This window comes from Carcharodon carcharias, chromosome 4 (assembly GCF_017639515.1).
Source record: "Carcharodon carcharias isolate sCarCar2 chromosome 4, sCarCar2.pri, whole genome shotgun sequence".
NCBI classification, from domain to species: domain Eukaryota; kingdom Metazoa; phylum Chordata; class Chondrichthyes; order Lamniformes; family Lamnidae; genus Carcharodon; species Carcharodon carcharias.
The window spans coordinates 9705367-9730944 of NC_054470.1; the positions used below are offsets into that span (position 1 = coordinate 9705367).

The following is a 25578-nucleotide window of genomic DNA, read 5'->3' on the forward strand; positions in this document are numbered from 1 at the left end:
ATGTCTGTCCTTGGCTTGCTGCATTGTTCCAGTGAAGCCCAACGCAAACTGGAGGAACAACACCTCATCTTCCGACTAGGCACTTTACAGCCTTCCGGACTGAATATTGAATTCAACAACTTTAGGTCTTGAATTCCCTCCTCCATTCCCACCCCCTTTCTGTTTCTTCCCCCTTCCTTTTGTTTTTTCCAATAATTTATATAGATTTTTCTTTTCCCACCTATTTCCATTATTTTTAAATCTTTTATGCCCCCCCCCACCCCCACTAGAGCTATACATTGAGTGCCCTACCATCCATTCTTAATTAGCACATTCGTTTAGATAATATCACCAACTTCAACACCTCTGTGTTCTTTTGTTCTTTTGTCTGTGACATCTTTTGATTATCTGCTCCTATCACTGCTTGCTTGTCACTACAACCACACTACCCCCCTCCATTTCTCTCCCCCCACCCGACCCCCCACACCCCACCCCACCCACCTTAAATCAGCTTATATTTCACCCCTCTCCTTGGATTCACCTAGTTCTGTTGAAGGGTCATGAGGACTCAAAACGTCAACTCTTTTCTTCTCCGCTGATGCTGCCAGATCTGCTGAGTTTTTCCAGCTAATTCTGTTTTTGTTTTGGATTTCCAGCATCTGCAGTTTTTTGTTTTTATGCCTTGTGTTGCTGTTGACATGCAATATACACATCTGTGTGTTGTAAACCAGATGAGCATTAGGTGGTAGCCATTTCTGATCTTATAGGTATTGGATTCTGAAGGTGAGCCCTTATTGCCACATGTGTTTCTATCAATAGTACTTAATGTGTTGGGGAATCCAGGAATCCAATAAAAATGTAATGCCCTATGTCGATTCTCCTCTGTGGCCATTCCAACTTAATGGGCTCTGCAGCCCTATGGAACAGGACAAAGAACAAAGAACAAAGAAAAGCACAGCACAGGAACAGGGCCTTCGGCCCTCCAAGCCTGCACCGATCAGATTGCCCGTTACCTAAAACATTTTGCACTTCCGGGGTCCATATCCCTCTATTCCCATCCTATTCATGTATTTGTCAAGCTGCCTCTTAAACACCACTATCGTACCTGCTTCCACCACCTCCTCTGGCAGCGAGTTCCAGATACTCACTACCCTCTGCGTAAAAAAATTACCCCACACATCTCCTCTATAGTTTTCTCCTCTCACCTTAAATCTATGTCTCCTCATAATTGACTCTTCCACCCTGGGAAAAAGCTTCTGACTATCTACTCTGTCCATGCCACTCATAATTTTGTAAGCTTCTATCAAGTCTCCCCTCAATCTCCGTCACTCTAGTGAGAACAATCCAAGTTTCTCCAACCTCTCCTCATAGCTAATAACCTCCAGATCAGGCAGCATCCTGGTAAACCTCCTCTGCACCCTCTCCAACGCCTCCATATCCTTCTGGTAATGTGATGACCAGAATTGCACGCAATATTCCAAATGTGGCCTAACCAAGGTCCTATACAGCTGCAGCATGACTTCCCAGCTTTTATACTCAATACCTCTGCCAATGAAGGCAAGCATGCCATATGCCTTCCTGACTACCTTATCCACTTATGTTGACACTTTCAGTGACCTGTAGACCTGTACACCCAGATCCCTCTGCCCGTCGATGCACTTAAGTGTTCTGCCATTTACTGTATAATTCCTGCCTGTATTAGACCTTCCAAAATGCATTACCTCGCATTTGTCCGGATTAAACTCCATCTGCCATTTCTCTGCCCAAGTCTCCAACTGATCTATATCCCATTGTATCCTTTGACAATCCTCTTCACTATCTGCAACTCCTCCAACCTTAGTGTTGTCTGCAAATTTACTAATTAGCCCAGTTACATTTTCCTCCAAATCATTTATATATACTACAAACACCAAAGGTCCCAGCACTGATCCCTGCGGAACTCCACTAGTCACAGCTCTCCATTCAGAAAAGCACCCTTCCACTGCTACCCTCTGTCTTCTATGACTAAGCCAATTCTGTATCCATCTTGCCAGCTCACCTCTTATCCCATGCGACTTTACCTTCTGTACCAGTCTGCCATGAGGGACCTTGTCAAAGGCCTTACTGAAATCCATGTATATAACATTCACTGCCCTTCCATCGTCGATCATCTTTTCACTTCCTTGAAAAACTCAATCAAGTCAGTGAGACACGACCTCCCCTTCACAAAACCATGCTGCCTCTCACTAATACGCCCATTTGCTTCCAAATGGTAGTAAATCCCGTCACGAAGAATCTTCTGCAATAATTTCCCTACCACTGACGTAAAGCTCACCGGCCTGTAATTTCCTGGATTATTCCTGCAACCCTTCTTAAACAATGGAACAACATTGGCCATTCTCCAGTCCTCTGGGACCTTACCCAAGGACATCAGTTACCTTCTGGATGCAGGTTCCTACATCCCCTTGATTAATCCTGCAGATGTTACAGATGATGCCTGGAAGAACGTGGACCTGTGGGAGTTGAGGGCCTTGGTTACCTTCATCTCCAAGTCCTCATGGAGGAAGTAGCATAGTTAGCTGAAGGCTACCTTTTAGAGTGATGACATCGTACAGTCAGCTCCTCAGCCATCTCACTGAATGCCAGTTAAGGCTAATAAGCTCAAAACAAAAACAAAAACAGAATTACCTGGAAAAACTCAGCAGGTCTGGCAGCATCGGCGGAGAAGAAAAGAGTTGATGTTTCGAGTCCTCATGACCCTTCGACAGAACTTGAGTTCGAGTCCAAGAAAGAGTTGAAATATAAGCTGGTTTAAGGTGTGTGTGTGGGGGGTGGAGAGAGAGAGAGAGAGGTGGAGTGGGGGTGTGGTTGTAGGGACAAACAAGCAGTGATAGAAGCAGATCATCAAAAGATGTCAACAACAATAAAACAAAAGAACACATAGGTGTTAAAGTTAAAGTTGGTGATATTATCTAAACGAATGTGTTAATTAAGAATGGATGGTAGGGCACTCAAGGTATAGCTCTAGTTGGGGTGGGGAGAGCATAAAAGATGTAAAAAAAAATAAAATAAATAAATATTTTTTTTTTCTTTTTATAATGGAAATAGGTGGGAAAAAGAAAATCTTTATAATTTATTGGAAAAAAAAGAAAAGGAAGGGGGAAACAGAAAGGGGGTGGGGTGGGGGAGGGAGCTCACGACCTAAAGTTGTTGAATTCAATATTCAGTCCGGATGGCTGTAAAGTGCCTAGTCGGAAGATGAGGTGTTGTTTCTCCAGTTTGCGTTGTTTCCATTATAAAAAGAGAAAAAGAAAAAAAAAATTATTTATTTATTTATTTTGTTTTTTTACATCTTTTATGCTCTCCCCACCCCAACTAGAGCTATACCTTGAGTGCCCTACCATCCATTCTTAATTAGCACATTCGTTTAGATAATATCACCAACTTTAACTTTAACACCTATGTGTTCTTTTGTTTTATTGTTGTTGACATCTTTTGATGATCTGCTTCTATCACTGCTTGTTTGTCCCTACAACCACACCCCCACTCCACCTCTCTCTCTCTCTCTCTCCGCCCCCCACACACACACCTTAAACCAGCTTATATTTCAACTCTTTCTTGGACTTGAACTCAAGTTCTGTCGAAGGGTCATGAGGACTCGAAACGTCAACTCTTTTCTTCTCCGCCGATGCTGCCAGACCTGCTGGGTTTTCCAGGTAATTCTGTTTTTGTTTTTGTTTTGGATTTCCAGCATCCGCAGATTTTTTGTTTTTATATAGGCTAATAAGCTCTCTGGTTTGAGTACCTGCAACTGAGATGGAGCTGTGCCTCTGGGACTCATGTTTCTGGTTCTCTTTCCCCTGTTCTGCCACCTCTATTAGAAGATAAGGCAAGCTTGAACCAGTGAGAGAGCCATATTTAACGTTTAAACTCTCCAAATTTGTTTTTGAGATATATGTCTGCAGTGACAATCATGAATATACCTTCAATGCTGCTGAAGCAATGGTAAGAACAGCTGCCAATGTGCCTGAAAATCAGGACACATTTTGAGAAAATCCTTTAAACCAGCCATTTTTCAGGTTTGGGATAGTTTTGTGGATGGAGATAAGTTCAGAATTGATATATGTAGAAGCAAGAAGATTTGGCGATAAATGAGTTATACACAGAGATCACTTATACCCAGAAGTCCCTGACCTTTAGGCTGTGTTTTTTATTCATGCCCAGAATAAGATTGTTTTTGGGTGCAAATACACAGGAAGTTCAAGCCACGTTACTAATTAGATTCAAAAGATTGCAAGAATTAACCTCCACTATATTTGTCCTGTCTGAAACCATGGAGGTTTCTAACCTCCTACATTATATTCATTTGCCATGCTCCTGCCGAATGGAAAGAATGCAGAATAAAGATGTGAATTTCCTACAGTTGTTGTATCTTTTTTATTCTTCGAATAATATACCACATTCTTAATACACCACATTCCTTCCTGATTGCTTTGTTTACAAGTGGCAGTGAGCTATGATCCCAAATACTGTAGCAGAAGTTAAAATGAATTGCAACGATGAAGAAAACTTTGCAAGAAATACATTCTTTATATACACTCTTTTTCTATAGTTATGCTTGAACCCTGCCTATCAGTGTGACAGATATTTAGAAATTAATCTGCTCCTTGAGTTATAGTTTATATCAATACTTTCAGAAAGTTTTGCATGTTTTGTGTCTCTCTGAGCTCAGCTGTGGCTTTGGTCTTCCTGAGCTCAGCAGTGACATATTGTGGCACCCACTACATATCAATTTGGTGTGCGTAATCAGCATTGGCAGGGAAAGCTTTTATTGTCAGGTTAATATCCCTTTAATATATTTAATGGTGGATGATGTAAATTTTTGATGGGATGTATTATTGCACAGTTGACAATGACAACTTCTGGTATCTGAGGTGGTAAAGCCCTGGGTATTATTCTGAGAAGTTTGTGGAACTCTGTCTCGGGAAGCATTCACTTTCAGGGTATTTGTACAAGTGGAACTCTGAACGGTTCATTTTCAGTTATTATGTTTTAAACTGGGTGTGGTTAGATGCCTGGTTGAGTTGCAACTTGGTTCTGTATTGGTGCACTTATTTCCAAACCAGCCTCACCCAAAAGGCCAGCAGCTGTATTTTCTGTAGATTTGGAATAATACATTTGCATTGTGTCACTAAAAACATAGAAAAATATATCAAGATGCTTTGCAGAGGGAAAAAAAGAATCTGACATTGAGCCATCATGAAAGTTTAGAAAAGTGAAAGAAAATGGATTTTAAGAAGACTTTTAAAGATGAAGGAAGGTGTGAAAAGAGTGATTGGAGATGGGAATTCTAGACTGTGCCTGAGGCAGCTGAAGGTTTTGTCATATCAGAGTCCAGGAGGGCGAGGTTGCACAAAGTGCCAAACACCAGGGCCCGTGCTCAAGGAGGGTCAGGTCTCATTGGCGAGTAGCCTGTCAATTGGAATGGTCTACGTGCCAAATTGGCAGCTTTGGACACTGCGGACGCAATTGACAGGCTACTCAACCAATAAATCTGAAGAACAACAATCATTGTCTGAGCAGAAGGAGCCACATTCCCCAATCACTTCTTTCATGCTTATCTCACGGACGGTTCTGTTGGCATTTGTAGGGGTGGCTTGTTTTGATTTAAAATGAGAAAATATCTATCAATGCAGAGTGTAATTTTTCTGTTAACAAACCCACTTGTGTGGATAGAAATATCACATTATTGCAGCATGTGAATTAGTTGGTGCTAATTTACTGGTAGGTTTTGCCAATTTTAATCTTGAAAGTAAAACCAGGAATCATGCACCAATAGGATATGTCACTGTTGGTTCAAAATATTCTCACTTGTACATGGGATTGTTGTTTGTGGTTCTTGTGAGGTTCAAGTCTTTTGGGTGTTGCCGTCTAGATATTGCATAGGGCCAAAGAAGCAGAGCTGGTTGCATAAGATGAATGACTGAGTTGTGAGTAGCTGTCCAACAAAGCCATGGAGCAGAATTTTACGACAGTGAAATGGGGCCTTAAAATTCTGCCCATCATACTGAAACCTGAGTTTTTGATGGGCTTTATAAACAGAGACATAACAGCACAAAAGCCAAGCTAAACCTCTATGAAATATTTTGACCTCACTGTGACTAAATTCTGGGCACCTGAAGGATGTAAGGTGGAAGGTTAAAGACCCGGAGGGGGTGGCGGGTGGTGGTGGGATAAGGGGCATAGAGACAGGTGAAGCACCAGGGCCCATGATTTCTCTCTCTGGCCCCGGTCATCATTGGTGGGATGAAAGAAGAGCTTCACCCTGGACTTGAATTGGAGTTCTGAGGAATGCATGACTAGAGCAGATAGCAAAGATCTGGGATGAGGTCCTGTCAAGGAAAGATTTGAAGGTGAGGATGATGATTTTAAATTTAAAGTTTTGGGGACAGCAAACTGGTGAACATTAGCAAGAATAGTATGATGAATAAGCCATGTAGGATAAAAGTGCTTGAATTTTGGCTAATCTGGTTTTCATGGATAACGGAAGGCTGGCAAGAAAGATGCCAGAAAAATTTAGGATAGAATTTGTTAAGGATACAGTGCCACTGATTGTGTTACAAGGCTTTCCTCAAATCAAGTTGATGGCATGAAAGAAGACAATTTGATTTATTGTATGTGTTTTTACAGTCTTCATCAAGACATTTAAGAAGAAATTCAAACTTTTAGTTAACAGCTGAAAGAATTACACATCAAGATTTCACATTTTAAAACTTTTACTGTAACAAATTACTAAAAGCACTATTGACTAAATGCTACTTTCTTTATTGTGGGCAACTTGTACTTTAAACAGCAGAGAGGAATATTCCCCTTTTATACTTGTCACCCTCACGCTATCCATGGAATTACAGTTCTTTTAACAAATAGTTCATAGTTGCTTCCAGCTCCAATGGATTCCCCATCTCCTCTTTGCCAAATAGTAACTTGAAGTCACTGTCTTCAGGTGCTTCCCTCAGTTTTTGGAGAGTTTCTTAAATCTATCACCAGCTGTAAAATTTGTTCTGATGATTCTTCTACTCCCAGGTCATGCCAGAAGAAATCTCCTGGAATCCATAATAGGCTGCAGGATGCATGTCTTCAACTAGAGACTGTCCACCTCCTTCATCCAGCTGTGGTAGCTCACAAAATTAAACAGCCTGAGCTCTCTACTGACCACACATAACTGCTTTCTGTCTGTGATACTCATTGACTTGAGGGAAGCCTGTAACCTGGGGCAGAACCTAGGGATGTTCAGTAGCATTAGCAGACAGTACGGCAAAAAGCCCAAAAATCAGTTTCACAACTTTATGAAACCAGTTTGCGATCGTCTGCTCAGCGCGTCAGTGGTGGTCTGTGTTCCCTGCCATCGGGCATCGGGAACCTCATAATACAGCAGCACATCATTTTCAGGCCAGCCCTCTGGACTCAGTCCCCACCCCCCGGCTGGATCGTCCGCCCACGTTGGCAGCAAAACACGCCAGTGCAGAACATGTCTTGACAACTGTGACATGTAGAAGTTGGAACCTACCTCTAGGGCCTTGCTCACATTATGGATGTCCGAGGAGCAGAAGAGGCTGAAGCCCACAGCAACAGGATCCTGGAGGAACGTCCATGGCATACTGGGTCAATTCTCATGGACATGGCTCTGCTGCAAAGCAGCTCACAGAAGTTGGAAAGCCACCACTGATGCTCACAACGGATGATGGTCGAGGAGGTGGGAGAGGAAGATCTGGGATCAACTGGGAAAGGAAGGTGTCAGAGGGAATGCGGATGGGAGGGGGAAATGAATGGTGTCGGGGGATGAAGTTGGGAGGGGTGGAATAAAGATGTCGGAAGGTGAGGTTGGGACGGGGGAAATGAAGATATCGGGGTGACGTTGAGGGGGGTGGGGATATGGTGTTGGGGGGGTGAGTTTGGGAGAGGAGGAATCCCAGTTTGGGTTCTACAAGTGTCACTCAGCTCCTGACCTCATTACAGCCTTGGTTCAAACATGGACAAAAGAGCTGAACTCCCCAGGTGAGGTGAGAGTGACATCAAGGCCGCATATGACCGAGTGTGGCATCCAGGAGCCCGAGTAAAACTGGAGTGAAGGGGAATCAGGGGGAAAATTCTCCACTGATTGGAGTCATACCTAGCACAAAGGAAGATGGTTGTGGTTGTTGGACGTCAGTCATCTCAGTTCCAGGACACCACTGCAGGAGTTCCTCAGGGTAGTGTCCTCAGCCCAACCATCTTCAGCTGCTTCATCAATGACCTTCCTTCCATCATAAATTCAGGAGTGGGGATGTTCGCTGATGATTGCACAACGTTCAGCATCATTCGCGACTGATCAGATACTGAAGCAGTCCATGTCTAAATGAAGCAGGACCTGGAAAATATCCAGGCTTGGGCTGACAAGTGGCAAGTAACATTCGTGCCACCCAAGTGTCAGCCAATGACTATCTCCAACAAGAGAGAATCCAACCATAACCTGTGGACATTCAATGGCATTTCCAGCACTGAATCTCCCACTATGAATATCCTTGGGGTCATCATCCAAAAACTGAGCTGGACTAGCCAGATAAATACTGTGGCTACAAGAGCATGTCAGAGGCTAGGAATCGTGCGATGAGTAACTCACCTCTCAACTGCCCAAAACCTGTCCACCATCTACAAGGCACAAGTAAGGACTGTGATGGAATACTCTCCACTAGCCTGGATGAGTGCAGCTCCCACAACACTCAAGAAGCTTGACACTGTCCAGGACAAAGCAGCCCGTTTGATTGGCACCACATCCACAAACATTCACTCCCTCCACCACCGATGCACAGTAGCAGCAGTGTGTACCACCTACAAGATGCACTGCAGGAATTCACCAAGGCTCCTTCAACAGCACCTACCAAACCCATGACCACTACCATCTGGAAGGGCAAGGGCAGCAGATACATGAGAACACCACCACCTGGAAGTTCCCCTGCAAGTCGCCTCACACCCTGACTTGGAAATATATCACCGTTCCTTCACTGTCGCTCCCTCCCTAACAGCACTGTGTGTGTACCTACATCACATGGACTGCAGCAGTTCAAGGAGGCAGCTCACCACCACCTTCTCAAGGGCAACTAGGGATGAGCAATAAATGCTGGCCCAGCCAGAGAAGCCCACATCCTGTGAATGAATAAAAAAATCAAAATGTCGGAGAGTGAGGTTGGGAGGGGAGGAATCACGGTGTCCAGGGGGGAGTACAGGAGGAGGAGGGGGAAACGGGGGAGAAGGTGACAACTGGAGAGGTAGGTGTAAGGGGGGTGTAAGGTCTAAGGGAAGGGGTTCGGTGGGGGTAAGGAATGCGGAGAGGAGAAGGAGTCCATGGGGAGGATGAAGTGCAGAGAAGGGAGGGAGTCAGGGGGCAGGAAGGTGTCTGGCGAGGGGAGGGAGTCCAGAAGGAGTGCGGGGAGGGGACGGAGTCCAGGGGAGGAAGAAGTAAGGGTGAAGGATGGAGTTGTGAAGGGGAAAGGAATAAAGCTGGAGGAAGAAGTGGGGGTGTCTGTGGGAGTCAGGAAGGGGGAGGGACTAAGTTGGGGGAGAGTCTGAGGGGCTGGGAGGCCTACCGGAGTTGGGGGGGGAGTGGAGGGGAAGCAGTTCTGAGGGGGGGAAGGGATTCCAATGGGGGTAGGAGTCCAGAGGGGAGATAGGATTCTAAGAGGGGGGGGGGATGGGGGTCCAGAGAGGTGGCGCGGTTCTGATGGGGGATGGGGTCCGGAGGGTGGCATTTCCTGGTGAACGTGCAGTGGAGGGGTCTGATGGGTCCATGGCTGCCTCCTGGGGAGTGAACTGAGGGTGGGTGTGGTACGAGGGAATGGTGAAAATGACCAAGGGCAGAGTAAAGTTGGAGAGTGAGAGGGTGAGGGTTTGATGGTAGCGATAGAAGGGATGGCGAGGGTGGTTGGAGGGGACTCGAAGGTAGACACAGACCCTGGGGGTGGGAAAGAGGTGGATGGGGGTGGGATTTTGGGAAGGAAGGGAACGTGCTCGTTCATCTGGACACTGTCAAAGGAAAAGGGTTGAGGCTGGTAGTCATGGAGGGGAGGTGGAAGGTGATGCTGGGGGGTCAACAGTGATGGAGGAAAGGAAATGGGTGACTGGGGGAGGGGAAAAGATGGGGGAGCGAACGAAAAACCAAATCCAGACCATGCTGTCCAAATCAAAAGTTAAATGAGAGTCGTGGTGGTCGAGATCAGGTGCTGCATGGGAGTGTGATCAGTGGGTGGGTGGAGATGCAGGTCAGCTCAGATGGACAACTGAAAGAGAACCCCAGCAGGCAGCATTGAAAATACTCAGGACATTGAGGTGAGTGTGATACATGAAGGATCCGCATGCATGGGAGAGTGATGACAAGAGGCTCTGAAAGACCCTGCCACACAAACGTCTCCCTCCAGAATCACTCGTTGAACAGCTGCTCCCTCTGCGCTGACAGAGGATGACGTTGAGAGGGTCACAGGCAAAGGGGACTCGGAGGGAGGGGACAGCCCCTGAGACTCCTGAGTGGATGACCCAGGGGTTTCCAGCTGCTGCTCCTCCTCCCTTTGGATGCCCAGGGGCCTCGGCCTGACTCCTTGAGAGGAGGGATCACCTGGAGGGGCATCGAGGTGTCCCATTTCCCTCTCATGCCACCATTACAGGAACTAACCCATGGCTCCTGTAATGGAGTGCAGATCTGCACACATCTCCACGTTCTGCTGGACCAGGTTATCCATGGCATCCACCATCCTCCCCATGGAGATCTCCATAGGTGCACACTTGGGCACCATCTCATCAAAGAGCAGGCGGATGCGCTCCTCTGACTTGTGTGCCACTCTGTTAAGGGCTTCTAACAGCTCTGCATTATGTTCCCATGCCTTCTGCTGACTCTCCAGGATGTGTTGAAAGGCCAAATCCTGAGGCTCATCATTTGACTCAGACCTCACAGATGCTTCTTCCCCAGCAGTCCTCCGAGTGCTGGGGAGGTCGCATGAACCTGCCTCCTGCTGCTGTGGACACATGTCTGTGTGGTGACCACCAGATTTTGAACCTGAGCCTGCTCTAAATTTAAGTGCCATTGAGGTATGTGTCACTGTGCTGGTGGAGGGTGTGGGTAAGCGCTGTGATGGGTCTTCCAGGCTGCGTATTTCCAGCTCTTCAATGGAGGAGGTGTCCTCTTGTCTGGAGGTGAGGACGTGGATGGAGCTGAGGGACTGGCTGGTTGAGGGTGTTGGTCGCTTGGCAGAGCTCCCTGTGAACGAAAGTGGAGATAATTAGTGCATGGCAGCAGAGTCAAAAGCAGGAGAGAGTGCACTCACAGTTATGTTGAGAGAGGGATGATGTGGTGCAGGATCCTCACAAGGGTGTTCACTCCCGACCTCACCATGACTGCAGGCACGGTCAGCATCCTCATCAGTCAGCGCGATGGCACACTCCTCAAAGTGAATGAGAGGCCTCATGTGGGCCACTCTACCCCTGGTCTGGGACCTCCCCCTGCTGATGTGAGCCAGCTTCTCCTGCATGAAAACAGATGGAGACAGTGTGAGCAGGACACATGGCACTGTGTGGAATGTTTGTGTGGTGAGTGGAAATATGGACAGGATGACGACACGAGCTCCAGAGGATATGAGCCTGATGGAGATGTGAGGGTGTGTGTGAGAGTTAGTGGTGTGGTCCCTTGAGGTATGAGATTCCTGTGAATGTGTGATGGGTTTGTGAGTGTGTGAGTTGAGAGCGATGAGCAGAGTGACTTACCCTGGTGGAATGGATGAGGTCATTCACCCTGTAGTGGCACTGGGTGGCTGTCCTCTTTTGCAGGGCATTAGCGCTGACCACCGCTGCCACTGCCTCCCTTACAGCATTGGTAATGCTGCTGCCTCTCCTTTGGCCAGAGCGGGGGTTAGTGAACATCATAGCAAGCCTCTACAGCATCCAAAAGGTGCTCAAAGGACGTGTCGCTAAACTTGGGGTCTCCAACCTTATTGCCTTTTGCAGTCATGTCTTCTGTGCAGCAGTCATGGGCTTGAAGCACTGAGAGTTGTGCACTTGCCTGTACTTTAAATATGGCACCCGGTGTGATGAAACGACAAGTTGATGGCGTGCTGGGTGAATGAGAGCCTGCTCGCCATGGAAACGGCATGTTTCCCGGGAATGCATAATTAATGTGGCAGGTTTGGGACAATACGATGTAAAAAGCTGCCATTGCTGCCAGCAACTAAAACATCATTTTACCCACCTGCTACCACACTTAGTGCAAATCTGGGATGATTCTGCCCGATCTCAATAAAAGCTTCTTCTACCTGCTTCCCCATGCAACAGGAAACATGTTAAAGTTGTAATCTAGAATGCCAATTAGCTCTTTGATCCCAATTCCCTTTAATTTCACTCCTCATGCTCCGTCCATGTCAATGCAATGCCTCCTCATGCCCCTGTACCCACCCCATAACCTCCATACTCTCTATTTCGCCCTATTTTCCTGACCCACCCCATGGCCCCATGTACTCCATGCCAACCTATGCCCATGTACACACCCCATGCCCCATACCTTTTAAGCCAACCTATGTCCCTGTATCCATAGCAAGCAATTTTTTAACACTCAATTTTGTTTTCAAAAATTTAAAGGAAAGGTGTTTTAAATGCCTTGACAGCTGGCCAGCTCCCTTTGACAGGTCCTGTTGACAGTTTTGACAGTTAATTTTGAGAGGTCTGTTGACAGGTCCAATGAGCTTGACAGTATTGAATTTATGCATTTTTTACACACTTTTCTGCCTTACTTTTAACAATTCCAAAGTGCACCTGACCTCCACCAAATGTGTCCCGGGAACCATATCCAAAGGGGTACCTTATCTCTCCAAAGGGTCACACTGGCCATCCAAACGAATCCACAAAGTTCAGACTTGCTTTTACCTAGTCTAATTTACACACTTCGATTTCACACCCCTGGCCTACCAAAATCTCACTTCATTGGAGGACGTAAATGGCCAACACTTGTGAACCCCGGCCCAACTCCATTCCCAACCCTGCAAAAATAGGAAGTGTCGTGTTCGGTGGCAGAACTTCCGATTTCCTTGCTTGTCTGCCATTTTCACCATGATGGAGAGGTAGTTCAGGTCTCAGAGTCTACTCATTGCAAAGTCAAGGACCGCTGCCATTGTCTGCAAGCACAAATGTCTTCCACCTTCTTCTCAGTAGCACAAACTAAGCCTGCATTTGATCCCTAACAATCAAACCACCCAGGCTGACTGTCAGAATAGCTCACCTGACCCCCTTCATTTACCCTAAATGTAAAGCTACAGCCCCCAAATATAATAATCTTATAAAGTTCACAATTGTGACAATGTGCCAGATAGATTTGCCACATACTATTTATTTTGTTCTCTTTTTGATTCAATATTCACTTGCCCTTTGTTACACCACTCTGGATTTAATGCCTGTCACTGTTTCTCACAATGCATTTCATATCTTCAACTTTGAGTTAAATAATCTCCTAGCCTTTCCCTTCATATTTTGCTAAAATTCTTAAATGAATGTTTTGTAGTTACTGATTTACCAATCAGCAGAAATAATTTCTCTCCTTTATCTTATCAAATCCTTCAGAACTTGGAACACATTTAAAATTTGTCTTCACCTCTGTTCTGGTGAAAACAATCCCAGTTTGTAATGATTCCTCACCCCTGTTATCATCTTAGTAGAGCTCTTCTATATCTTCTCAGTGGTCTTGACATCCTTCTTAAATTATAGTGCCCAAAATTTGCTGAAGTATTCTAACAGTGGCTTAGGAAATAGATGTTTTTAAGTCGTTATTTATAAAACCTAGGATCTGTGTGTGTGTGTTTTAACGATTTGTGTGCCTAAAATGAGCCGTGAAGTCTTGCAAATCTCTTTAATAATGACATCATCCCATTAACACTCGAAATATCAGTGTTCTGTGGGTATTTTAGTTATGGTAAATATGGAGTTTTGCACTAACAGGGCATAACAGTCAGTCTACAATGCATTGTTAGTTTATTGGTTGTCCCAAATTATCTCTTCTTCTTTATTGTTTATGTTCTATTTCCACAACTGTTTGATTTTCCTCGATTTCAAACAGATATCTTCTTTGCGGATAAAAGTAAAATACTGCGGACGCTGGAAATCTCTGCAGATCCGGCTATTTTTCCAAATGATTATTTTTTTGACCTAAATCAGTTTGTGCAACACCGTTCACGTTTTCCATGATTTAGCACCTGTACCTTGTGCAAAGTAAGGAAAGAGCCCCAACCTTCAGAAAGGAGACAGTTCCAACCATTTAACTGCGGACTCGGTTCAGAGAGAGACGAAACGAGGAACGACTCTCCGGTCCAATGCCGTCTGCTGATTGGCCAGAGGAATCCCCGCCTCTATAACGCAATTGGTTCGTCGCTCGTTAAACTCCAAGTTACCAGCGCCGATTGGCTGGTTCTGTTATCACTGAGCTCTCGCTGTTGAATTTCCGCTGTCAAAACTTCTCGAGTGACAGGAGTTTTTGTGGTTTGCTGTAAATGGGTGTTTGCAGTTAGGGGAGGGGGGTGGTCGCTGAAGAGACGCCTGGTGCCTGAGCGGTGACCCGGTGGCGGTGGAGGTGGAGGTGGGGTGGGGGGGGTAAGTTTACTCTTTCGTATGTCTGAATTACAGGTTAGCAAATGCAGGACTTCAGTGTAAAATGTTCTTGTGTCATTCCCTCTCTCCATCCCCGTGGTTAATGTACTGTTAATGCAAGCTGCTGGTCGCTTTGAGTGGAGCGGCTGCTGGATGCTGAGCTGGGAGCCCAGACTCCGGGGGGCACGGGCGAGGAGTCTCTGGGGCCTCGGCGAGTCAGCAGCGAACCCTGCATTTCAGTGTTAAAGGAGCACAGACGACAGGTATTGGACTGCAAACTTTTGCTGCTTTTACAGTCAGGACGTGGAACAACAATCTGCAAACTAATTAGTGAGTTCCAGACCCCCCCCCCCCCCCCCACCTCCCCTCTCCTCCCTCCCTCCCTCCCCCTCCAGATAAAACACTGGCAACTTTGCAATGCAGTATCTGCTGCCAGAAGTGATTATGTTTAAACTTATACATTTAAAGCTGCACCGTTCGATTTCGCCATCAACATCAAGCCAGACACCTCTAGGGACTATCTGCGGCTAATTATGAGTTACATTGATCTCGTCCAACAGGCTGTTCACAAATACTGGGAAAAAATGATTTGGGAGCCAGTCTAGTTCCGAAATTCAAGCCGGGGAACAGTTCCTTGTAATCATCGCGTCTGGAAACCCCCAAAAATCAATATCTCCACACCCCCCCCCCCCACCGTGCGATATTAAGTACCTGTATTTGCACGGAGGAAATAGCCAATTAATGAGAAAAACGCCTTGTCACATAGTTAACCGCTGTTAGATTCTATAGTCAATCCACACAATCACTGAACCATGAAATGGCTACCGTACAGAAGGACGCCGTTCGGCCCATCGTGGCTATGCCGGCTCTCCATTAGGGCTTCTCAGCTGGGCCCACTCCTTTTCCCCAGCCCTGCAAATGTTTTTCTCTTCAGATAAGTATCCAAATGCCTTTTTAAAACTACAGCTGAATTTGCCTCCACCGCATTCTCAGGCAGTGCATTCCAGTTATGTAAAATAACTTATTCCTCAAGTCACCATTGATTCTTTTACCAATCACCAGCCACCTTGCCCCCTCACCACCCTGCCACCTTATCACCTCAAGGGCAATGGGAAATGGGCAATAAATACTGGCTTAGCCAGCAATGTTCACATACTCTGAAAGATTAAAAAGAAATAGCTGCCACCTGCCATTCTACCATTTCACCCACTTGCCACCCTATTGCTTATCTGCTTACCTCTCCCACTCTGCCCATTCACGTTCATCCATTCACACGTTCATGAGCATTCATCCATCACCCATTCACTAACATTAGCACTATACATTTAAACATATCGCATGGCAGCTGGTGCCATAAAAGGGCATTCTCGTGCTCATTCTCTATGCTCGTTCTCTTCCCTGCTCTCTACGAGGATTCCTGCGCTGAGGGAATTCTTTTGCATTGTCGATTGGAAGTCGAAGTATTTGCAACATATCCAGGTGAGTGGGAGGTTTTCTTTCTGATCAGTGTTGGACACAGGTGTCCTGACTCTGATCGGAGGTTTCGGGTCAACAATCTGAATCTCTGGCTAGACTTCCTGATTTTCTGTCATATTTGTTTGAAACTCACATACCCTAGCCATGCCACATCATGTTGACGTGAAGCTTTGATAATCCTGGCTTTTTGCTCTTACTTCCTGAAGAGGTTGTGATTGGAAACAAAGTAAAATTATTGATTGTTTTATCGGTAGATTAGACCAGTTTTCCTAAATAAACTAAGTGGTTTGCACGAATGGGTAACATTTGTTGAACAAAGAAATGGTTTTAGACTATTAAGTGATATTTCTGATTCATGTCATCACAATGCCTAGAAAGATGCGCAATACTAGTTTACTGTAGACAACAGCTTTGAATTTTGCCTTAATTGGACGTTCAAAAATCTGTTCCTTCATATTTATTAATTGCTGTCGATCCTAACTTTTGTTTTGGTATTGCTGAAACTTCTCCATTGTACTGATACTTCCTTGGACAGGATTTCATTGTCGCTGCTCAGATTCATTGTCATTTTCTTGGCAGTTTTTGTCAGTGGTAGCTTGCCATTACCTTCAGGGGCAGGGCGAGGAGTCAGGTCAAGTCTGCTTTAGCCAGAAAGGGAACCGAATGTGTGCTGTTGAAGTTATTCTGAACTACCAGCCATCTAGTCAACCGAGCTAACCAACCCCACAGTGCACAGGTTACATAAGAGATCCAGCTAATTGCTCCATTTTTTATTCTAGACTGATGGAGAATTTAATGTGTGTTTTTAATCTGTGTCGAGTGTGTTTTAAACCTAGGCATAGACTTTTTCATCCACCTGTAAAAATTTCCAATGATAGAGGTAGATGTGGTGATGCTTCCAATAATAAAGTAATAGAAGTACAGATTCCAAGTAAGCGACAGTACCCAACTTTTGAGACTACCTTTGTGTTGTCAGACTGTTTGCTGACTTCATCAGGAAGACTAAAGCTATCTATTTAGGCCCCTGACAAAACTTCCACTATCTCAAACCCTGTCCCTCGGCCACTTTCTTAAATAGACCATGCAAAACTTTGACATTCTGCTTGACCCCCGAGTCATTCAAATCTCTCATCCCACCCCTTACCTGAGATTGCTTTCTTCTTCCTCTACAATATTGGCTACCTCTAGTGTCTTCCTCAGTCTTCCCACGCCACGCCCCCCTCCCACTAAAATATTGTAACCCTTATCTACAGTTTTGACATCTCTAGACTCAGTTTTCAAGTGAGTCCAATGTTCTCCTTGCCAGCCTCTTTCTTCCATAATCTCCAACTTGTTTTAAACTGAGTTCTGCCTACCCTGACCCACAGTAAGATCCAATGACCTATCACTTCTGTTCTAGCTGACCTCCATTGGCCCCTAGTCCCACAACATACTTACTTTAAAATTCTCATCTTCTTCTTCAAATCTCTCCATGTTTTGCCCACTATATGTCTCTACAACCTTCTCCTTTGTATTCCCAAATCCCCAACAACTCCAATCCTTTGTCCAGGCTTTTACTGCATTACTGTTACCCTTGATCTTTGCTTCATTGGTGATAGAGCCTTCAACCACTCTGCCTCTACTCTCTGAGATTTCCTCCATTAAATCCTCCACCTCTCCACTTCCCTTTCATTTTAACAAGATTTTAAAAGTTGCAATTTTTTCAATAAGTTTGGAGTCATCTCTGCTAACTATGCGCCATGGCATGTTCCTCATTCTTTTCTTGCTTTTATCCATTTTATTTATTTTATTCCTGTTGCTCTGTTAAGTGTCTTGTGCATTTTTCTATGTTAAAAGTGGGTTAACCAGAAAGGGGAGAAACTGTGGAGAGGGGAAATTTGAAATAGATATAGAAAACACTGGAAACACTCAGCACATCAGTCTGCATCTGTGGATATGTTTCAGACTCTGTCGAAGGGTCACGAGGACTCGAAACGTCAACTCTTTTCTTCTCCGCCGATGCTGCCAGACCTGCTGAGTTTTTCCAGGTAATTCTGTTTTTGTTTTGGATTTCCAGCATCCGCAGTTTTTTGTTTTTTGGAAGAATTCTGGGATGGGGAGAAGCCCAGCAGATCTCCCTTATCAGGCTCTGGATGGGAAAGTGGGCAGGTGTCGTGTGGGGTGGGGAGAAGGGAGTGGGGTGGGGAGTGCTTCCATCACTGGCCCCTTTCCACATTGGGCATCCTCTTCCCCCCTCCCCTCCATGGTCTGCCGCCAGAGTTCTCCCTTCCCACCGGGCCTTGCGATCATGATCCCTTCCGCTGCTCTATGCCTTCACTCCCTGGGCCACTTCTCCTGTCCCATCGCACCTACCTGGCCCCCTGTGGGGTCTGGCACCTAGAATCTGGGGAATGACCAATGCTGCCAGTGGTGCTGCTGAGTCTAGAGAGTTGCCGGACAACCAGATTCCTCCTGAGTGAGAGGCAGAAGTCTCCCCTCCAAAATGGCTGCCGGGCAGCTGACCTCCCCCCTGACTCTTTGGGTGACGGGGTGGGAAACCCCAACATCCTGTCTTTTATAAAATCTTTTATACATGATACAAGTTTTACCAGGTCATTTTCAGATTCTGATATTTCAAATGTGATGCTATAGTACATTTGTCCTCTTGTTTAATTTTGGCTGCTGCTGTTTAAATTACCACAAGTGTATTTAATATTTGTCAAATTTCCTGTAATTATTTTAAATTTCACCTTTGATCATATTTTTCGTTTAGTTTTTCAAAATGTTAGTGCCACTATCTGTTGTTAGTACAAGCAGCTAGAGGGAGATTGATTGATAGATTTGAAAGGTTTCAAGCAAAAATAGGAATGGTGATTTCACAACCTGGGGTTCAGAGATGTGGAAAAGTACATAGAATGACATAAAATGTAGCATGGAGACAGGTCATTAGGTCCCATAGGCTATGCTGGTGTTTATATGTCTTCCTGCTGTAACTATTTCTTCACGTCCTCGCCCCATACCCCTCTAATCCATTCTCCCACAATTATGCGTCCTACATCCCATGAATGAATAAAGAAAAATTCTCTTAACTGTTAGGGTTGAACCGAGATGAATAAATTCTGTAGAGCAGTTTAGTAACTTAGACTGCAGATAAGAAAGCTGGAGAATCTGACAATAAAATTAACATATACTAAGCAAGATTTAAAGCAAAAGCACTCCCTCGCCACCACCCGAGGAAGTTTTGATAGGTGGTATTGACTCCCATTGAAACAGTTAAGACATGCATTGATTTACACCTTGTAAATATTTAGTTGATATTTATGTATAGGATTGAGCATTATAAAGATAGATACAAATATGCCAGGATAATATGCTTTATGGAACATCTCCTGATCTATAGGGAGTGAGGAAAGGAAGGTACCCACGATTAAATAATCTTGGATATAAAGGATTTAGCTTTGAGGAAGTTTGGAAGGGTAGAAACTCTCCAAAGCCTTTCCTCAGAAAATTAATGGCATGAACAGCTTTTTTCCATTCCAAGCTTTTTTTAAAAAAAGTCCTATTTCTATTGAGCCAATCTCCTATGACTTTGCACAAAGAAAATCAATAGCAAATATAGAAGCAGGGTTGGAGAGCAGAGATAATGGGACCGAGATAGGCAGATGTAAATCAGTTCCCATTTTAAAGTAGTATATTTTATCTTTAATTTCCTTTACAAATTTCTATATTTACTTTATACTTATACTGTCTCACCAGTTCTCATTATAAATATGCACATAGGAATTTATAAAGGGGAAAATTGGTAGGAAGTGAACGTAATGAATAATTTTTGAAAAATATATAAACACCCCATGACATTTTTTCGAAAAAGAAACTCAGTTTCAATTAACATAATTTTAATTTACTTATTGAATTGCATTTTATATCTTTTAAAGCCTACTTTAAATTTTTACTTTTAAGATTTTAGCCTGTCTCAGAAACTCTTGGCATTTTTATGTCAAACTGCTGAAGGTTATGATCACTTCTATGCTTTCTGGGCATGTGCATTTTACAAAATTTCCCCAAATACAAATCAACATTAGCTAAAGCAACAGTGCAAGCATTGAAGATTTTGTGGTTTTCCAAAAGACCTTTTAAATAAAGTAGAATTTGAGTCATCAAAGCTTTTAGTTCAGCCAAGTTTAATATTTATTTAAATTAATTTAATGCGCCATGTATAAACAGCAGCACAGTGAACAGAAACACCTGTAATTGTGGTTTGTTTGATGATGAGAAAAGGAAAAAAATAGTATTTTTAGAGGATTTAATGCTGTTTATTGCCGTTGAAAATGCAGTTCAAAAAAGCCTCGTTTAAAATGTTGTTTGGAGCCTGCGCTATTTATTAAAACCTAGAAAATGTAAAAATGCACATATGAGAATCAATGAGGTAATTTTTGTTTATTGATAGAAATGTTTGTTTATAAGAGACTGCATGGGCCAAAATTCCCAATTCCACAAACTCTGCTTGGGACTGTCAGATTTTCGTTCTGGGGGAGTAGGAATGGAGTTGGCTTGCTGCACCCGCAGGAGGGTGTAGAGGTAGCCATAGGGGCTGTGGAGTGCTGAGGCAGGCTGTTTAAAAGGCCCACCCTGGTGCTCTGGGACACAGCTGTAAAGAAAGCAATAGAACAGCCTCTAGTCTCACCCCTCATACCCCCTCATCCCCCACAACTCCCTATGCCCCATCTGTGCCAACTCATGCTACCTCATGTCCTCCATCCATCCCATGGCCCCTCATACCCTCCATGCCAACCTATGTCAGCCTAATCACCCCATATAGCCCCTATGCCCACTTAGTGCCAATCATGCCAACCCATGACGCCCACTCATCCCTATGGCCCTTTATTCCAACTTAGTACCAACTTATTTATTTATGAGTTAATTTATGACCCTTGTTAGACCTCAGCTGGAATATCGTGTACAGTTCTGTGCACCATATTTTAGGAATGATGTGAACACATTGGACAGAGTGCAGAAGAGGTTTACAAAGATTGTCCCAGGGATGAAAAACTTCAGCCATGAGGATAGATTGGAGAAGATGGGATTGTTTTGCTTGGAGAAGGGAAGGCTGAGAGGAGACTTAATAGAAGTTTTCAAATTCATGAGGGGGCTGGACAGAGTAGATAAGGAGAAGTTCCCACTCATAAAATGATCAAGAACGATAGGGCACAGATTTAAAGTGATTTTCAAAAGAAGCAAATGTAACATGAGAATTTGTTTTCACACAACTAGTGGTTTGGATCTGGAATACACTGCTTGGAAGTGGGGTGGAGGCAGGTTCAATCAAGGTATTTAAGAGGGTATTAGATGTTTATTCGAATAGAAACAAGCTGCACGGGTACGAGGAAAAGGCACGACAATGGCACTAGGTCATAAAGCTCATTTGGAGAGCCATTGCAGACACGATGGGCCGATTGACCACCTTCTGTGCTATTAAGATTCTGTAATTTTATGTGACTACTTCACCCCACCCCCCACTGCTGTTTTCCCTTCATGCTAATTTATACAGTATCCACCATGGGCAGACTTCAGAACCGGTGCAGAAATAAAATAAGGTTCGAAATGTCTATTGATGACTACACTTTTTTAAAAAAAAACTCTCATTGATAAAAACCCATTCAATACTTTTAAATTCCTTCAATTACTTAAATCCCTTATGAAAACAAACATTTCAATCAGTACTTAATCCTTTATAAAAACAAGCATTTCTATTCATAGCCCCAGATTAAAACTTTATAACTACTTAGAGCTGTCACTCAAACTGTGAACATACGGGCCTCCCACTGTGATAATAATAGGTTATGGAATCAGTCATACAGCACTAATCCTATAATGATAACCCCCAGGCCTATGTCAACAGACAAAATAAAATTGCAAGCAGCCACAGCAGATTGACTTTTAAATAAGTATTAAAGGGCTTGTGGATTTAAATACTTGACAGTTCCAATGAGGCTTTTTATGCACATTTGTGCCTAATTTTAACAATCCTAAAGTGCACTTCACCTCTCCCAAAGGACATTTTACATCTCTCTCAAAGGGCACCTTACCCCTCCCAAAGGAGTTCTTGGACCTATCTAAAAGGATCCCTTACCTCTCCAAAAGGGTACCCTATCTCTCCAAATGACTCCAGCAGCTTTAGGCCTTTTGCTCAAATGTCTCAAGCTTGGGAGTCGCATTTTGCACATCCCACTAATGAAAATTGTATTTTTACATGTGCAGCTGCCTCCATGAACCATGGATGTGCAAACTACAACCTAGCCTTGTTGCCTCCCACCCCACCCCGGCGAAAATAGTGAGTGCCGGATATTGGGGAGGGACTTCCAGAGGTGGGGCTCTGGTGCTATTTTGATTAAGCTGAAGTCCACTTCCGTCCCCATGAACATACAAGTCAGCAACCTTGCTAATATTACTAATGGTTTTCACATCTGCACTCATATTTGTCTTCCACATCAGGAATGCGTATCAGGAAAATGACACACTTCCAAAGGATAGTTTTCAATCCATAGCTTTTACACAAGAATAGGCTGACGATCGGGAAATTGGCAGGGCCGCTATCGTAAAAGAGACCTTTGATATATTGGGGCAGGTGGCGGAAGGATGCGAACACGGTGGGAGGTTTGATGGTTTGGAATGGGCAATTTGAATTCTTTTCTCTCATGACCTGTTTACCTACAAGGCTGTGATGTCCTATTACTCCACTACTACTAGATCTGACATCCTGCAAAATGTCAAAACGATCTCATTGCAGGTTTGAAGAATGAATGGCCGATCATGCATCATGTATGCTCTGTTCATTGGTACTTGGCATAGATCAGCTCAGCCAGCAATCCTTAAAGCAAATGGCTTCTAAAGTTTAATTTTGTAGTGTCAGGAGGATCAATAATATTGCTCCCAGCCACACAAAAGGTCATCCTCCAATGCATTATGACTCTTCATAGCCCCCCCTTAGTGATCACCTCCACACCCACCAAGAATATCCCTCCCCAAAATGTACCTTGGACCATCTGTCAATGGAATTTAAATGAGGCCCAATCATAAGGGCAGGCATTTGGTCCCTCAGACCAGTTTTGCTATTCAATTAAATCATGGCTGATCTGTATCTGAACTCCAGATACCTTCCTTGGTCTGATAGCTCTTTATACCTGTGCCACACAAAAATCTATCAATCTCAGTTTTGAAACTTGCAACTGACATAGCCTCAGCAGTGTGTTGGGAAGACGGATCCCAATTTCCACTACCCTTTGTGTAAAGAAATGTTTCCTGACATCATTTCTGAACTGCCCAGCCCTAGCTTTAAAGTCTGGACTCTCTGAGCAGAGGAAATAGTTTTGTTCTATCTTGCGTTTTTATTATTCATGGGATTTGGGTGTCATTGGCAAGGCCAGCATTAGGTGCCCATCCCTAATTTCACATGAACTGAGTGGCTTAGACCATAAGACGTAGGAGCAGAAGTAGGCCATTCGGTCCCTCGAGTCTGCTCTGCCATTCAATGAGGTCATGGCTGATCTGATAATCCTCAACTCCGCTTTCCTGCCTTTTCCCCATAACCCTTGATTCCTTCACTGATTAAAAATCCGTCTAACTCAGTCTTGAATATATCTAATGACCCAGCCTCTACAGCCCTCTGCGGTAAAGAATTCCACAGATTAACTACCCCCTGAGAGAAGAAATTCCTCCTCATTTCTGTCATAATGGGTGGCCCCTTACTCTGAGATTATGCCCCCTGGTCCTAGACTCTCCCACAAGGGGAAACAATCTCTCAGCGTCTACCTTGTCACATGAGTTGGGACATGCACATAACTTTAAGTAAAAGTTAATCTTAATTTTTTATTTCAGTCATGAAACCTCATCCTGCCTGTGGATGAGGTTTCATGCTTTTTCAGATGGCCGCCAGTGCTCCTGACCTGCCCACCAGCCTTAAGGTTGGATGGGCAGGTCCATTAATTGCTTTAATTGTTTTTTGAATGGCCTCAATAGGCCATTGACAGGTCAGCTGATCCGGCTGCACCCCCGCCGACCTGAAAATGGAGATGATGTGGAGTGACTTCGGGAGTTCCGCCCGACATCATCCCGCGTTGGCGAGCAGGCCCTGCCCCCGCTCGCCAACGGGAAAATTCTTGCCTATATGGTCACCTCTCATTCTTCTAAACTCCAATGAGTACAGGCCCAACCAACTCAACCTCTCCTCATAAGAAAATCCCTCCATCCCTAGGATCAACCTAATGAATCTTCTCTGGACTGCCTCCAATTCCAGTATATCTCCCCTTAGATAAAGGGACCAAAATTGTTCACAGTATTCTAGCTGTGGTCTAACTAGTGACTTCTATAGTTTTAGCAAGACTTCCCTATTTTTGTACTCCATTCCCTTTGAAATAAAGACCGACATTCCGTTTGCCTTCCCTATTACCTGCTGAACTTGTATGCTAGCTTTTTGGGATTCATGCACAAGGACCCCCAAATCCCTATGTGCTGCCTTTCTTCAGCCTTTCTCCATTTAAATAATATTCAGCTCCTCTATTCCTCCTGCCAAAGTGCATAACCTCATATTTTCCTACATTATATTCTACCTGCCACATTTTTGCCCACTCACTTAACCTGTCTATATCCCCCTGTATATTCTTTGTGTCATCCTCATCACTTGCCTTCCCACCTATTTTTGTGTCATCCACAAATTTGGTGATAGTACATTCATTTCCCTCATCCAATCATTAATTATTATTGTAAATAATTGTGGCCCCAGCACTGATCCCTGTGGCACTCTAGTTACAGGTTGCCATCCTGAAAATGCACCCCCCCCCCCCCCCCCCCCCCCCCCCCCCCCGCCGTATCCCAACTCCTTGTCATCTACTAGTTAGCCAATGCTCTATCCATGCTAATATACCACCCCCAACACCATGGGCTCTTATCTTATTAAGTAGCCTTATGTGTGGTACCTTATCAAGCATCTTTTGGAAATCCAAATATATTACATCTACTAGTTCCCCTTTATCTATCCTGCTTGTTACCTCCTCAAAGAATTCAAATAAATTTGCCAGGCATGATTTCCCCTTCATGAAGCCATGCCAACTCTGCTTGATTAGATTATGTATTTCTAAATGCTCTGCTATTACATCCTTTATAATAGACTCCAACATTTTCCCAATGACAGATGTTAAGTTAATTGGCCTATAGTTACCTGTTTTTTTTGTCTCCCTCCCTTTTTGAATAAGGGCGTTACATTGTAGTTTTCCAATCCTCTGGTACTTCTCCAGAATCTAAGGAGTCTTGGAAGATTAATACCAGTGCATCCACTATCTCTGCAACTATTTCCTTTAATATCCTCAGATGCAACCTATCAGTCCAGGGGACTTATCGGCCTTTGGCCCCATTAGCTTCCCTAGTACTTTTTCTCTAGTGATAGTTATTGTATCTATTTCCTCTCCCCCTTTTTGCCCCGTGATTATTTAGTATTTTTGGAACACTATTAGTGTCTTCCAC

At 44.2% G+C, this 25578-nt stretch overlaps 1 protein-coding gene across 1 annotated transcript in view; it reads left to right on the forward strand.

Moving 5' to 3' along the window:
- The first annotated feature begins 14650 nt into the window (after positions 1-14650).
- Positions 14651-25578, forward strand: part of LOC121276858 (tumor necrosis factor alpha-induced protein 8) — a 125314-nt gene continuing 114386 nt past the window's right edge. Inside the window, exon 1 of the mRNA XM_041185431.1 lies at positions 14651-14870. The gene's annotated coding sequence lies outside the window, so the exon portion shown is untranslated. The remainder of the gene's footprint in view (positions 14871-25578) is intronic.